The 15,026-nt window shown below is 26.8% G+C and overlaps 1 protein-coding gene across 2 annotated transcripts in view; it reads left to right on the forward strand.

Moving 5' to 3' along the window:
* The window catches only part of LOC135125139 (uncharacterized protein), a 275,297-nt gene that overhangs the window by 100,528 nt on the left and 159,743 nt on the right, over window positions 1-15,026 (forward strand). The window lies entirely within an intron of this gene.

Consider the following 15,026-nt stretch of genomic DNA (forward strand, 5'->3'; position numbering starts at 1 on the left):
TTTTATTTTTTTCAATTTTGCGGTTATTCAGTGTTCTAATTTTATAATTTGCCTTTTTTTTCAAAGTGAAATTTTTCAGTTTTGTATTTTCCAATTTTTCGATTTGCAAGTTTTAGGTTTTCAATTTTTCGATTTTACAATTTTTTAAATTTTCGGTTTTTCCAATTTTAGATATTTGAGTTTCTCGATTTTTCAATTTTTGATTTGCAATTTTTCTAGTTTCATTTTAAATATGTAATAATAATTTACTTTAAAAAAAATTTCATTTATTCGATTTTTCAGTTTTTCAGTTTTTCATTTTTCAATTTCTCAGTATTTAATTTTTCAATTTTCCATCTTTCAATATTACAGTTTTTCGACTTTACAATTTTTTTATTCATATTTTTTATTTTGAAGTTTGGCAATTTTTTGTTTTTCATTGTTTCAATTTTTTGTTTCTTGAGTTCTCCAATTTGCAATTTTTTCAGTCTTTCGATTTTTGATTTTTTTACTGTTAATTTTTCGATTTTTCAATTTTAATAATAAAAAAATGGAAAATTTGCAAAATTGTAAAACTGAAGAATCAAAAATGAACAAATGAAAAAGTATAAAATGAAAAAATTTTAAACATCTAAAAATTGGGACTCAAGAACTTGAAAACTGAAGAAACACAAAATTGAAAAATCGAAGTACATATTTTAAAATCGAAATATGAATTGAAAATTAGAGAAATCGGAAAATCGGATAATTGGAAATCCAAAAATTGCAAAATGGAAAAATTAAAAATTGGAAAATCGAGGAATTGAAAACTCAAGCAAGTAAATAAACGAAAAATTATAAAATCGAAGAAACAGAAAAAATAAATTATATGAACATCCAAAAATTCCAAGTAAATCCAAATATTCCAAAACATCCATAAAATCCAAAGAATCCAAAAAAATGCAAAAACTCCAAAAATATCAGAAAACTCCAAAAATCAAAAAACCCAGGAAAATCCAAATATATATATTTGGATTTTCCTGGGTTTTTATATTTATAATACGAGTAAATATATTTGAGATAAAAAAATCCAAAAAAATCCAAATTCTCCAAAAATTCCAAGTAAATCCAAGAAATCCAAAAAATCCAAAAATTCTCGAAAAATCCAAGGTAAAAAAACAAAAAAAAAATCCAAAAATTAAAAAATCGGATAATTGTAAATCCAAAAATTGCAAAATGAAGAAATTAAAAATTGGAAAACTGAGGAATTTAAAAATCAAGCAAGTAAATAAACGAAAAATTATAAAATCGAAGAAACAGAAAAAATAAATGACATGAAAATCCAAAAATTCCAAGTAAATCCAAAAAAATCCAAAAAATGAATAAAAACCAGGAAAATCTGAATATTCAAAAACATCCATAAAATCCAAAGAATCCAAAAAGATGCAAAAACTCCAAAAGTTTCAGAAAACTCCAAAAATTTCAAAAGACACAGGAAAGTCCAAATTTTCCAAAAATTCCAAGTAAATCCAAAAAATCCAAAAATTCCCGAAAAATCCAAGTAAACGTAAAAAAACAAAAAAAAATCCAAAAATGAAAAAATCGGATCATTGGAAATCCAAAACTTGCAAAATGGAAAAATTAAAAATTGGAAAATCAGACAAGTATATAAACGAAAAATGATAAAATCGAAGAAACATTGCAAAAATAAAGGATATGAAATTCCAAAAATTCTAAGTAAATCCAAAAAAATCCAAAAAATGATTAAAAACCAGGAAAATCCAAATATTTCAAAACATCCATAAGATCCAAAGAATCCAAAAAAATGCAAAAACTCCAAAAATTTCAGATAACTCCAGAAATTCCACAAAAACCCAAAAATAAAAAATCCCAGGAAAATCCAAACATATATTTATTTGAGATCAAAAATCCAAAAAAATCCAAATTCTCCAAAAATTCCAAGTAAATCCAAGAAATCCAAACATCCAAAAAAATCCAAAAATTCTCGAAGAATCCAAGTAGAAAACAAAAAAAAAAATAAAAAATTCCAAAAATTAAAAATTCGGATAATTTTTTGATAATTTTTTTTTTATTTTAAAGTTTGGCAATTTTTTTGTTTTTCATTGTTTCAATTTTTCGTTTCTTGAGTTTTCCAATTTGCAATTTTTTCAGTCTTTTGATTTTTAGACTGTTAATTTTTTCGATTTTTAATTTTAATAATAAAAAAATGGAAAATTTGCAAAATTGTAAAACTGAAGAATCAAAAATGAACAAATGAAAAAGTATAAAATGAAAAAAATTTAAACATCTAAAAATTGGAACTCAAGAACTTGAAAACTGAAGAAACACAAAATTGAAAAATCGAAAAATTATGAAACCGAAACATTGAAAAATGCAAAAATTGCAAAATCATAGAAAATTTTTTAATATTGTTAATTTTCGAGTTTTCAACTTCTCGAATAAAAAAATGGAAAATTAGCAAAATTGTAAGATTGAAAAATCAAAAATGAACCAATGAAAAAATATAAAATGAAAAAATTTGAAAAATCTAAAAATTGGAACTCAAGAACTTGAAAACTGATGAAACGAAAAATTAAAAATTCCAAGGATTAAAAATTGTGAAACTTAAAATCGAAAAAGTGCAAAATGGAAAAATAAAAAATTGGAAAATCGGGGAATTGAAAAATCAAAAACAAAAAATTATTATCTAAATTCTAGAAAATGTTCAATAATCAGAAAGATGAAAAATAAAAATCAAGAATTCGAAAAATTAGGAAACGAACACTTGAAAAATCGAAAAATTAAAAATTGGAAAATCGAGAAATTAAAAGACCAAAGATTGAAATTTTGAAAAACTGAATAAATGGAACATTGACAAAATAAAGGATATAAGAAAACCAAAGATCTTTTGATGTAAAATCGAAAATGTAAATTAAAATTGAAATTTTGAAGAATTAGAAATAATAAATTTGAAAAATTGTAACATTAAAAATTAGAAAAACTTGAAACTTTATGAAACTGTGAAAGGAAAAATTGTAAAATTATTGAATTGAAAAATGAACTGGAAAATAAAAAATCGAAAAACTGAAAAGCCGAAGGATTCCAATATCGAAAAATTGAAAAATCAAGAAATATTAATAAATGTGATAATTGAAAAATCAAAAATTGCAAACTGAATAATTTTAAAGTCGAAAAATTGAAAAATCAGATACTCCTAATTGTAAAATAGAAATACAAAATTTAAAAATCGAAAAACTGCAAAATTGTCAAATTGAAAATCAAAAAACTGAAAAATTGAAAACAGAAATTTTGAAAAGTTAAAAATCAAAAAATTGGAGAATCGAAACAATGAAATTCGAATAACGGGAAAATTAAAAATTGAAAGACTTCAAAAATAAAAAAATTTAAGAATGAAAGAATTAGAAAATTGAAAATTGATTAATTAAAACACAAATAATAATTTAGACATCCAAAAATTGTAAAAATGTAAAATTAAAAATCGGAAATTGAAAAAATTAAATACCGTTATTTATAAGCAAAAATTGTAAAATAATTAAACTGAAAAATCAACAGCTTGAAAAATTAAAATTGGAATTTTGAACTTGATTAAAAATAAAAAAAAAATAAAAATTCTAAAATTATAAAATTGGAAAACTTGAAAATTTATTAAACTGTAAAAATGAAAAATTGCAAAATTATTGAATTGAAAAATCGAACTGAAAAATGAAAAATCGAAAAGTTGAAAAATCCGGTGATCCCAGAAACAAAATTTTGAAATATCAAGAAGTTGGAAAATATGATAATTGAAAAATCAAAAATTGACTAGAAAAGATTAAAAAATTCTAAAAATATAAGACTGAAAATCAAAAAATAGAAGAATTACAAAATTGAAAAATCGAAAAATTGCAAAATTATCAAATCAAGAACTTGGAAAATTTGAGTTCAAAATTTTGTAATATTAAAAAATCTGAACAATGAAATTCGTATAATCGAAAAACGAAAATTGAAAAATCGGAGAACGAGAATTTTCGATTTTTGATTTTTAGTCTGTTAATTTTTCGATTTTTCAACTTTTCGAATAAAAAAAATATAGACAATTTGTAAAATTGTAAGATTGAAGAATCAAAAATGAATAAGTAAACAAGTATAAAATGAAAAAATTTTAAAAATGTAAAAATTGGAATTTAAAAACTTGAAAATTGAAGAAACGAAAAGTTGAAAAAATTAAATTTGAAAAAGCGAAAAATTGTGAAAAATGAAAAAAATTCAAAAATTAAAGAAAAAATGAAAAATAGTAAAATCGCTTTTTGATTTTTGGATTGTTAATTAAAATAAAATAAAAAAACGAACAAATGAAAAAGCATAACATTAAACAAATTGAAAAATCTAAAAATTGGAACTCGAGAACTTGAAAACTGAAAAAATGAAAAATTGAAAAATCTAAATTGTGAAACTTAAAAACGAAAAAGTGCAAAATGGAAAAATTCAAAATTGGAAAATCCAGGAACTGAAAAGTTAAAGATGAAAATTTTGAAAATCAAAAAACTGACAAATTGAAAACATAAATTTTGAAAAGTTAAAAATCAAAAAATTGGAGAACCGAAACAATGAAATTCGAATAACGGAAAAATTAAAAATTGAAAGACTTCAAAAATGAAAAATTTTAAGAAAGAAAGAATTAGAAAATAAACGCAAAATTATGAAATCGTAGAAACATTGAAAAAATAAAGGATCTGAGAAACGAAAAATTATGATGTAAAATCGAGAAAATGAAAATTAGAAAGTCGAGAAAATTCAAGTAAAATTGAAATTTCGAAAAATAAAAAAATTGAAAAATTGCAAAATTAAAAATTAGAAAAACTTAAAAATTTATGAAACTGTAAAATTGCAAAATTATTGAATTGAAAAATGAACTGGAAAATGAAAAATTGAAAAATTGAAGGATTCCAAAATCGAAAAATTAAAAAATTAAGAAATTAAAAAATCGGATAATTGAAAAATCAAAAATTGAAAAACTGATTCATCAAAAACTATAGACAATTACGAAATCGAAAAATTAAAAAATCAGATACTCTTAATTGTAAAATAGAAATAAAAATTTGGAAAATCGAAAAACTACAAATTATGAAATTGAAAAATCAGAAACTTGAAAAATTGAAAGCAGAAGTTTTGAAAAATTAAAAATCAAAAAATTGGAAAAACGAACATTGAATTGGGATAACTAAAAAATTAAAAATTGAAAGATTTCAAAAATGAAAAATTTTAAAAAAGAAAGAATTACATAATTGAAAATTGATTAATTAAAACCCAAATAATTTAGACATCCAGAAATTGTAAAAATGTAAAATTGAAAAATCAGAAAAGCGTAAAATCGAAAAATTGAAAAATTGTAAAAATCGCTTTTTGATTTTTAGATTGTTAATTAAAATAAAATTAAAAAACGAACAAATGAAAAAGTACTTATAAAATGAAAAAATTTAAAAAATCTAAAAATTGGAACTCCAGAACTTGAAAACTCAAAAAACGAAAAATTGAAAAATCGAAAGATTAAAAATTGTGAAACTTAATAACAAAAAAGTGCAAAATGGAAAAATTACAAATTGGAAAATCCATAAACTGAAAAGTTAGAGATGGAAATTTTGAAAAATTGAATAAACGCAAAATTATGAAATCGTAGAAACATTGAAAAAATAAAGGATCTGAGAAACGAAAAATTATTATGTAAAATCGAGAAAATGAAAACTAGAAAGTCGAGAAAATTCAAGTAAAATTGAAATTTCGAAAAATAAAAAAATTGAAAAATTGTAAAACAAAAAATTAGAAAAACTTAAAAATTTATGAAACTGTAAAAAGAAAAATTGCAAAATTATTGAATTGAAAAATGAACTGGAAAATGAAAAATTGAAAAATTGAAGGATTCCAAAACCGAAAAATTGAAAAATTAAGAAATGAAAAAATCTGATAATTGAAAAATCAAAAATTGAAAAACTGATTCATCAAAAACTATAGACAATTACGAAATCGAAAAATTAAAAAATCAGATACTCTTAATTGTAAAATAGAAATAAAAAATTGGAAAACCGAAAAACTGCAAAATTCTGAAATTGAAAAATCAGAAACTTGAAAAATTGGAAAATCGAACAATGAATTGGGATAACAAAAAATTAAAAATTGAAAGATTTCAAAAATGAAAAATTTTAAGAAAGAAAGAATTACAAAATTGAAAATTGATTAATTAAAACCCAAATAATTTAGACATCCATGAAATTGTAAAAATGTAAAATTGAAAAATCAGAAAAGTGTAAAATCGAAAAATTGAAAAATTGGTTACCTTTAATAACGAAAAATTGTAAAATAATTAAACTGAAAAATCAAAAACTTGAAAAATTAAAATTGAAATTTTGATCTTAATTAAAATAAAAAAAAAATAAAAATTCTAAAACGACAAAATAGAAAAACTTGAAAATTTATTAAACTGTAAAAATGAAAAATTGCTAAATTATTGAACTCAAAAATCGAACTGAAAAATGAAAAATCGAAAAGTGAAAAAATTCAGGGATTCCAAAATCTAAATACATAGAAATATCAAGAAATTGGGAAATCTGCCAATTGAAAAATCAAAAATTGAAAAACTGATTCATTAAAGACTAGACAATTGAGAAATCGAAAAATTGTAAAAATATAAGACTGAAAAATCAAAAAATTGCAAAATTACAAAACTGAAAAATCGTATAATTTACAAATTGAAAAATCGAAAAATTATGGAACCAAAAACTTGGAAAATTTGAATTAAAAATTTTGAAATATTAAAAGATCTGAACAATGAAATTCAAATAATCGAAAAATCGAAAACTGAAAAATCGGATACCTTAAAAAACATATTTATCCTCCTGATAATAAATGACATTCCAAATGTAACAACTCCCTGATGAAAAAATCAGCTACATCGCCGAAATTCCTCAACGACTTTCACAAATTCACCACGGTCAAGAACGTCGCACTAAATTAAAAATTAAAAAAAAAAAGAATTGTAAAATTACAAAATATAAAAACTTGAAAATCTATTAAACTGTAAAAATGAAAAATTGCTAAATTATTGAATTCAAAAATCGAACTGAAAAATTAAAAATCGAAAAATGAAAAAATTCAGACATTCCAAAATCTAAATACATAGAAATATCAAGAAATTGGAAAATCTGCCAATTGAAAAATGAAAAATTGAAAAACTATTTCATTAAAGACTGGACAATTGAGAAATCGAAAAATTGTAAAAATATAAGACTGAAAAATCAAAAAAGTGCAAAATTACAAAACTGAAAATCGTGTAATTTAAAAATTGAAAAATTAAAAAATCAGGCAAAAATAGAAAAAATACAAAATTGAAAAATCGAAAAATTATGAAATCAAAAACTTGGAAAATTTGAATTAAAAATTTTGAAATATTAAAAAATCTGAACAATGAAATTCAAATCGAAAAATCGAAAACTGAAAAATCGGATACCTTAAAAAACATATTTATCCTCCTGATAATAAATGACATTCCAAATGTAACAACTCCCTGATGAAGCAATCAGCTACATCGCCGAAATTCCTCACCGACTTTCACAAATTCACCACGGTCAAGAACGTCGCACCAAATTAAATCTACGAGGAAACAATAAACAGTTCAACGAAAATTTTTTATATGACGTCACACATTCCGCCACGTTCGTTCCGGTACGTCGGCTGAAATAGCGGTTAGGTCGCAAGAGGCCACAGTCCATCAGCTAGGTGTCAACACGAATTCACTCTTTTATGTGACACATTATTTATCATTGACACACTCCAACAATGCGGGACATACTTTCGCACTTCTGCCAAACCCAAGCTCCTCTTTAACATCTTTTTACAAATAAAACAATATTTCGCAGATCTCATTTTCCCCACCTTGGCACAATCCGAACAAAATCGATACATTTCCGCCGTTTTCACCCCAAACCGGCATTTAATTTTAATCAACCCCGCTGATGACAACTTTATTAGCGAAAACGCCCAGACGGGGCAAGACGAAGGGATGCAAAAAATTATCCTTGAACTTCCTTCATTTATAATTAAAAGAAACGGCTGTCTGTCTATAATAATAAATAACATATTTTCGGTTTGATTTCGAAAATAACGTGATTACTCCTCGGTCCCTCTTTCTTTAGAAATTCGCGTCGCTATTTTATTGAAGAATCCAGTGATTTTTGAGCGCAGACGGATAGTCATTGGATGGACTCGGCAATCACACCCTTTTGATAAGGGCGAGTGGATTCGTTGCTTGAGAGGGTTGCGTGCGAGGTGAGTCTTTTTACTCTTTAAAAGACATTTGTTACGGCGACTGTGTCCCCTGTCACGTCCTTATACGAAGATGCATCGGATCCCGCAGGACCTGTGCAATTAAGGGCGGTTTATCAAGGGGGAGGTTTTTATTTAGTATTTGCAGCGGCACAGACTGTTCGGAACTTTGCGAATTATGAATTTTAATACCGAGAAATGTGGATGTAGTTTCGTTAAGCATCTGCAGGAATTAAGTCGGAAACCCGGCTGTGTGGTGATTTTGGATTTTATTTAAATTAATCTGCTGAATGGGATGGTGTCCGGAGCTGATACAGTTAATGGATGGAATAACGGTTCCGGATGAACGGGGTTTATTTACTGGCGGATGTCAAAGTGAAAACTCATTTAAATTTAATGTTGAGAGTATTTTCAGTCTGGCGATTGTAGTATTTCGATTTTGTTAATTTTAGTTTCATAGAATCTTCATTGAGGTTTTTATGTTTATTAGCGGACGTTTATTTTCACCTTGGAATTTCTAATTTTGACGGATTTTGACGATCGTTTACGTTATTTTAACATTTTATTTTAATAATCCGATTTTTTTAATTTTATATTTTAAATAAGTTAGTAAGCGTGTGCCTCAAAATAATCTGTAATGCTTTTTTAGTAGACTGAAATAACAAACATTTGGTTTTAATTGTCGAACGCTATAAAACAGCGATGGATCGCCGCTTTCGTTCCGGTGTGCGTCGTAAAGGGGAAGACAAATTCTGTGTTCTTATTTAATTTCTTTATATTTACTAAAATTGTCTTAATTCTTCTACTTATTTCCAGAGCGTTTTTCAGTCTCCTGGTGTTTAATTTTTGAAGGAATTTGAAAGAATCTTGGAGGTAACTAGTGTCTTTTTTAAAGAATATGGAAGCATTTTTGGCTCCTCTAGGGTTTCTCTGATGAAACATTTTGAAAGAAAACGTTGATATTTGAAATTGTTGGAAATAATCATGTTTTTTGTACGTCACGATCTACATGTCTGAAATTTTTGACAATTTTTGGACAACTTTTTTAGACTCGAAAATTTTCCAATTTTTTTTCTCAAATTTCGACCCTTTTTTTACCATTTTCCAAACTTAAGGAAATACGTTTTCTTGTAGATTTCGAGCTCTAAACAAAGCCAAATTCCATTACAGTTAAAAAAAATCCAAAAAATTACATTTTCTTGTAGATTTCGAGCTCTAGAACTCATTTCCGGCCTCGATTCTTTGATCACTGCAACCGTTTTTCCGGAATCGACCGCTGAAATAATTTTTAGAAATTGTCAAACATGCTCATTTCGTACCGATTCTTTCGAAAATGTTCGTCCGTGACCATGAACATGCTATATTTTTGGAATCAGCATGTCGAGATCTACGTCCCTGAATTTTTTCGCAATTTTTAGGCGACTTTTTTGAACCGTGAAATTTTTCCCCTTCTTTAAATTTCTGCTAATTTTTGACATTTTTGAAACTTAACTAAAGGCACTTTCTTGTAGATTTCGAGCTCTAGAACTCATTTCCAGCCTCGACTCTTTGTTGACTGCAACCGTTTTTCCGGAATCGACAAATTCCATTACAATTCAAAAAAATCCAAAAAATTCAAATGTTCAAAAAATTCCAAATGATTCCATAAAAATGAAATCCAAAAATTCCAAAAAAATCACAAAAATCCAACAATTCCAAAAAATCAATAAAAGCTAGGAAAATCCAAATACTCAAAAAAAAATCCATAAAATCCACAGAATCCAAAAAAATCCAAAAATTTCAATCAAATCCAAAAATTCCATCAAATATCCAAAAAAATCCAAACATCGAAAAAAATATCCAACAATTCCAATATAATTAAGAAAATCCACAAAATCTAAAGATTCAAAAAAATACCCAAATTCCAATACAATTTAAGAAAATACAAAAAATCCTAGTGTTCCAAAAATTCCAAATAATTCCAACTAAATCCAGAACTATCCGAAAAATTCAATAATTCCAAAAAAAAAATCAAAAATCAATAAAAACCACGAAAATCCACATATCCAAAGAGTCCAAAATATCCAGAAAATTCAAATAAACCCAAAAAGTCCAAAACCATAAAAAAATCAAAACATCGAAAAAAATTTCCAAAAATTCTAAAAAAATCCAAATGTCCAAAAATTCCAAATATGTAATTCCAAAAAAAATCCAAAAATTTCAAGTAAATACAAAAAATCCGAAACTATCAAAAAAAATAAATCCAAAAAATTTAAAAAACCAATAGAATCCAAATACTCCAAAAAAATCCAAAAAATCCTAAGAATACAAACAATCCAAAAACTTAAAAAATTTCAAATAAATCCAAAAATCCAAGTAAATCCAAAAAAATCCAAAGATTCCAAAAAAATTCCAAGAATTCCAAGTAAATACAAAAAAATCCAAAACTATCAAAAAATAAATCCAAAAAAACCAATAAAATCCAAAAAATCCAAAGAATGCAAAAAATCCAAAAACTTCAAAAATTTCAAATAAATCCAAAAATCCAAGTAAATCCAAAAAATCCAAAGATTCCAAAAAAATACCAAAAATTCCTAGTAAATACAAAAAAATCCAAAACTATCAAAAAATAAATCCAAAAAATCAAAAAAACCTATAAATTCCAAAAAATTCCAAGAATGCAAAAAATCCAAAAACTTCAAAAATTTCAAATAAATCCAAAAATCCAAGTAAATCCAAAAAATCCAAAGATTCCAAAAAAAATCCAAGTAAAAACACCAATAGAATCCAAATACTCCAAAAAAATCCTACAAATCCTAAGAATACAAAAAATTCAAAAACTTCAAAAATTTCAAATAAATCAAAAAATCCAAGTAAATCCAAAAAATCCAAAGATTCCAAAAATATTCCAAAAATTCCAAGTAAATACAAAAAAATCCAAAACTCAAAAAATAAATCCAAAAAATCAAAAACACCAATAGAATCCAAATACTCCAAAAAAATCCTACAAGTTCTAAGAATACAAAAATTCAAAAACTTCAAAAATTTCAAATAAATCCAAAAATCCAAGTAAACCCAAAAAATCCAAAGATTCCAAAAAAATACCAAAAATTCCAAGTAAATACAAAAAAATCCAAAACTATCAAAAAATAAATCCAAAAAATCAAAAAAACCTATAAATTCCAAATAATTCCAAGAATGCAAAAAATCCAAAAACTTCGAAAATTTCAAATAAATTTCAAAGATTCCAAAAAAATTCCAAAAAATCCATGAAAGCCAGGAAAATACAAATACTCCAAAACATCCATAAAATCAAAAGGGTCCAAAAAGATTCAAAAACTCCAAAAATTTCAGATGAATTCCAAAAATCCAAAAATTCCAAAAAACCCAAAAATCAAAAAACCCACGAAAATCCAAATATATATTTGAGATCAAAAAATCCAAATTTTTCAAAAATTCCAAGTAAATTAAAAACATCCAAACATTCCAATGCAAACCAAGAATATTTAAAAAATTTAAAAAAAGCAAAAATTTCAAACAATTCCTACTAAATCCAAAACTATCCAAAAAATTCAACAATTCCAAAAAAAAATCCAAAAAATCAATATAAACCACGAAAATCCAAATACTCATGAAATCCAAAGAATCCAAAAAAATCTAGAAATTTCAAAAAAATACAAAAATTCCAAGTAAATCCAAAATCATAAAAAAATGCAAAAAATCCAAGTATATAAAAAAAAATCAAAAAATTCAAAAAATCAAAAAACCAGTAAAATCCAAAAACCTAGGAAAATCTAAATATATGTTTGAGATCAAAAACTCCAAAAACATCCAATTTTCCAAAAATTCCAAGTAAATCGAAAAAATCCAAAACAACCAAGAAATCCAAAAATTCCAATGCAATCCACGAATATTTAAAAAATTCACACACATCAAAAAATTCCAAATAATTCCAACTAAATCCAAAACTATCCAAAAAATTCAACAATTACAAAAAAATCTAAAAAATTAATGAAAACCACGAAATCCAAATACATACTTAAAAAAATTCCATAAAACCCGACGAATCGAAAAAATTCAGAAATTTCAAATAAATTCAAAAATTCCAAGTAAAACCAAAAAAATCCAACAAATCCAAGTATATCCTGAAAAATCCAAAAATAAACAATTCCAGTAAGATCCAAATACTCCCCAAAATCTAGGAAATCCAAAAAATGCAAAAAAATTCAAAATACTCCAATTTGAGATAATAAAATCCGAAAAATCCAAATTTTCTAAAAATTTCAAGTAAATCCAAAAACCAAATCATCCGAAAATTCCGAAGAATATTTAAAAAGTCCAAAAAAATTGTAAAAATTCCAAGCAAACTAAAAAAAAACAAAAAATTCTATAATATCCAAAAAATAAAAAAAAAAACAAATCCAAAAAACTAGAAATCAAAAAAATCTGAAAAATACAAGAAATCCCCAAAAAATACAAAAATTCCAAGCAGATTCAAAAAAATCCAAAAAAATTTTCTTTGATAACCCCAACAGTTTTTCCAGAATCGGCCTTTGAAATGTCGATATTTTTGGAATTTTTACAATAATTGACTTTAAAACTGTTCCATTTTGAAAATGTCAGGCGATGAGTATAAACACGCTATGTTTTTCGAATCAACCCGTCGGGATCTACGGCCCTGAATTATTTGAGAATCTTTAAACAAATTTTTTTAAAATATATATAAATCCTACAAGTATTAGGGGTCTTGAACACCCTAATTATTATCGTATACATCTCAGAGATTACATAGTTTCCAAAAATTTCAGAGAAGACTTTCCGAGTTTTTCATAAACCGTTTAATAATTGTGTTTGACCATTCACAATAAACGGACAACCAAATAGACATTCGTTCTGCCAGTAAATATCGACGTCGTTAACCCGAAGGGCTGCTTTACGACGCTGACCATCCAGAACGGAGACAAAACGTTCTCGAGCCGAAATGAATTCTCACTTCTCGCTGGAATAAATACAATAAATTCCCGAACTTTTCCGCCTTAAATCACCATCTTCCAAAAACGAGCAAAATCCGTTGGCTCGCTTACTCAGGAAGTATTATTATTATTAGAAACTCTGTCGGTAAATCTTCCGCACGGAACTGCACTACTTAAACAAATAAAGTAACCGCAGACAACAGCTGGGGGCTTCTTAACGGTATAAGCCCCAGCAGCAAATCGAAACCTGCGATAAAACACAACTAAACAGAACGTAATTAAGGGTATGACGCTCGAGGTACTCGAAACCTTGTTGTGTGCAAGCGCAGTGATTAATATACCAAGTGTTTTGCGAAGCTGGAAGTGAATACAACGTTTAATATTAAGACATCGTGCTTTACTTGTTTTGGTGTTAATTAAATTTCAATTAGAAGGGAGCATAAACAAGGCATTGTGGTCCGTTTTAAAGGGTTGCAAAACAACGAGGCTCTGACGTGCAACCACTCGGAGGAAGAGGTCGTGAAGCTGACAGAAGCTGGAGATCAGATGGTGGATAAGGAGGCGGTCTAAAAATAGTGGCGGAGACGCGAGGTGCCGCCGGTTATAAATAATGCGGGCTACTAAAAAATATTCTGTTTATTCCTTCAATACCGGGATATTTCTTTCAAGTTTTTGCTGATTCCACACAAACAAAAGGTTTTTTCGTTATTTTCGTATTAATTTTTTGGTTTGCGTGTTTTATCTTTGATTCAGTTGTCTTCGCTGACTGAAAGGTTTGAAATATGGGGAATTATTATGAGCGAATTTGGCTTCAACAGGATGGTGTTCCGCCTCATTATGCTGTTGATGTTCGGTACTATATATTTATATTATATACTATAAGAAAACGGGGTGCTTTTCTATTAAATTTCCAAAAATTGCCATTTTTCGGTTTTTCTTGATTTTTATGGATTCTTTGGATTTTTTAAATTTTTTGGGGTATTTGGAATTTTTGGATTTCTTGTTTTACATTGTCGTGGATTACTCGGATTTTTCAGATTTTTTGATTTTCGGTTTTTTCGAATTTGTTGATTTTTGATTTATGTACTGTAACATGCGTTACGTCTTCCTGTGTTCGGCCGGGAAAAGAATAGTCCATCAGCCTAGTCCTGCTTGAGGTAAAAGTCCTCTAATGGACCTGTTTCTTCTGTCCTTTCCCCTTTCTTCATATCTTAGTTTTTCTTTTACCGATGGTAAAATTTCAGCGTTGTTGATGCTATAATCAACCACTTGTAGTTCAACCCTTCAGGTTGTTTTAGCGTAGTTGATGCTATAATCAACCAGGTAGTGCTGGCTTCCTCAGGCTTCACCGGAAAATTTTGCATTTTTTTTTGTCGTTTCAACCCTTTCCAGCATTTATCTTTTTGCCGTAGTGCGTTTAGTTTTAATAACCAAAAATATTATTTTCATCATCGTAGCTCCCTCTTTTGAGTAAGTACGTTTCTATCAAGTATCGTTATCGGTTCTTTATCAATTTCGTTTTTAATTATCGACGACACCTTCGCTACGTCAGAGTGACGAGGTCCCCCATTTTTAAGGCGACTTCCGGTCAGCGTCGTCTCCCGTCACTCCTGGAATAATCAGTAAGTCCCGGTTCACCACTCTGAAAATTTTCTTGCCGTCTCTTGGTCATTTTTCCACCAGGTGCTATGCTTTGTCTTGGCGAATTCTAATTGCTAATAACGAATCCATGTCTCAGTCCCTTCTGGTTTACGTGTACGCCGCTGGGCAGTGGTCACCTCCGACAGCGCATTGGTCACT

This window comes from Zophobas morio, unplaced genomic scaffold (genome assembly GCF_036711695.1).
Source record: "Zophobas morio isolate AGI-343-1 ecotype UQ-CSIRO unplaced genomic scaffold, CSIRO_AGI_Zmor_V1 ptg000008l, whole genome shotgun sequence".
In the NCBI taxonomy this organism is placed as follows: domain Eukaryota; kingdom Metazoa; phylum Arthropoda; class Insecta; order Coleoptera; family Tenebrionidae; genus Zophobas; species Zophobas morio.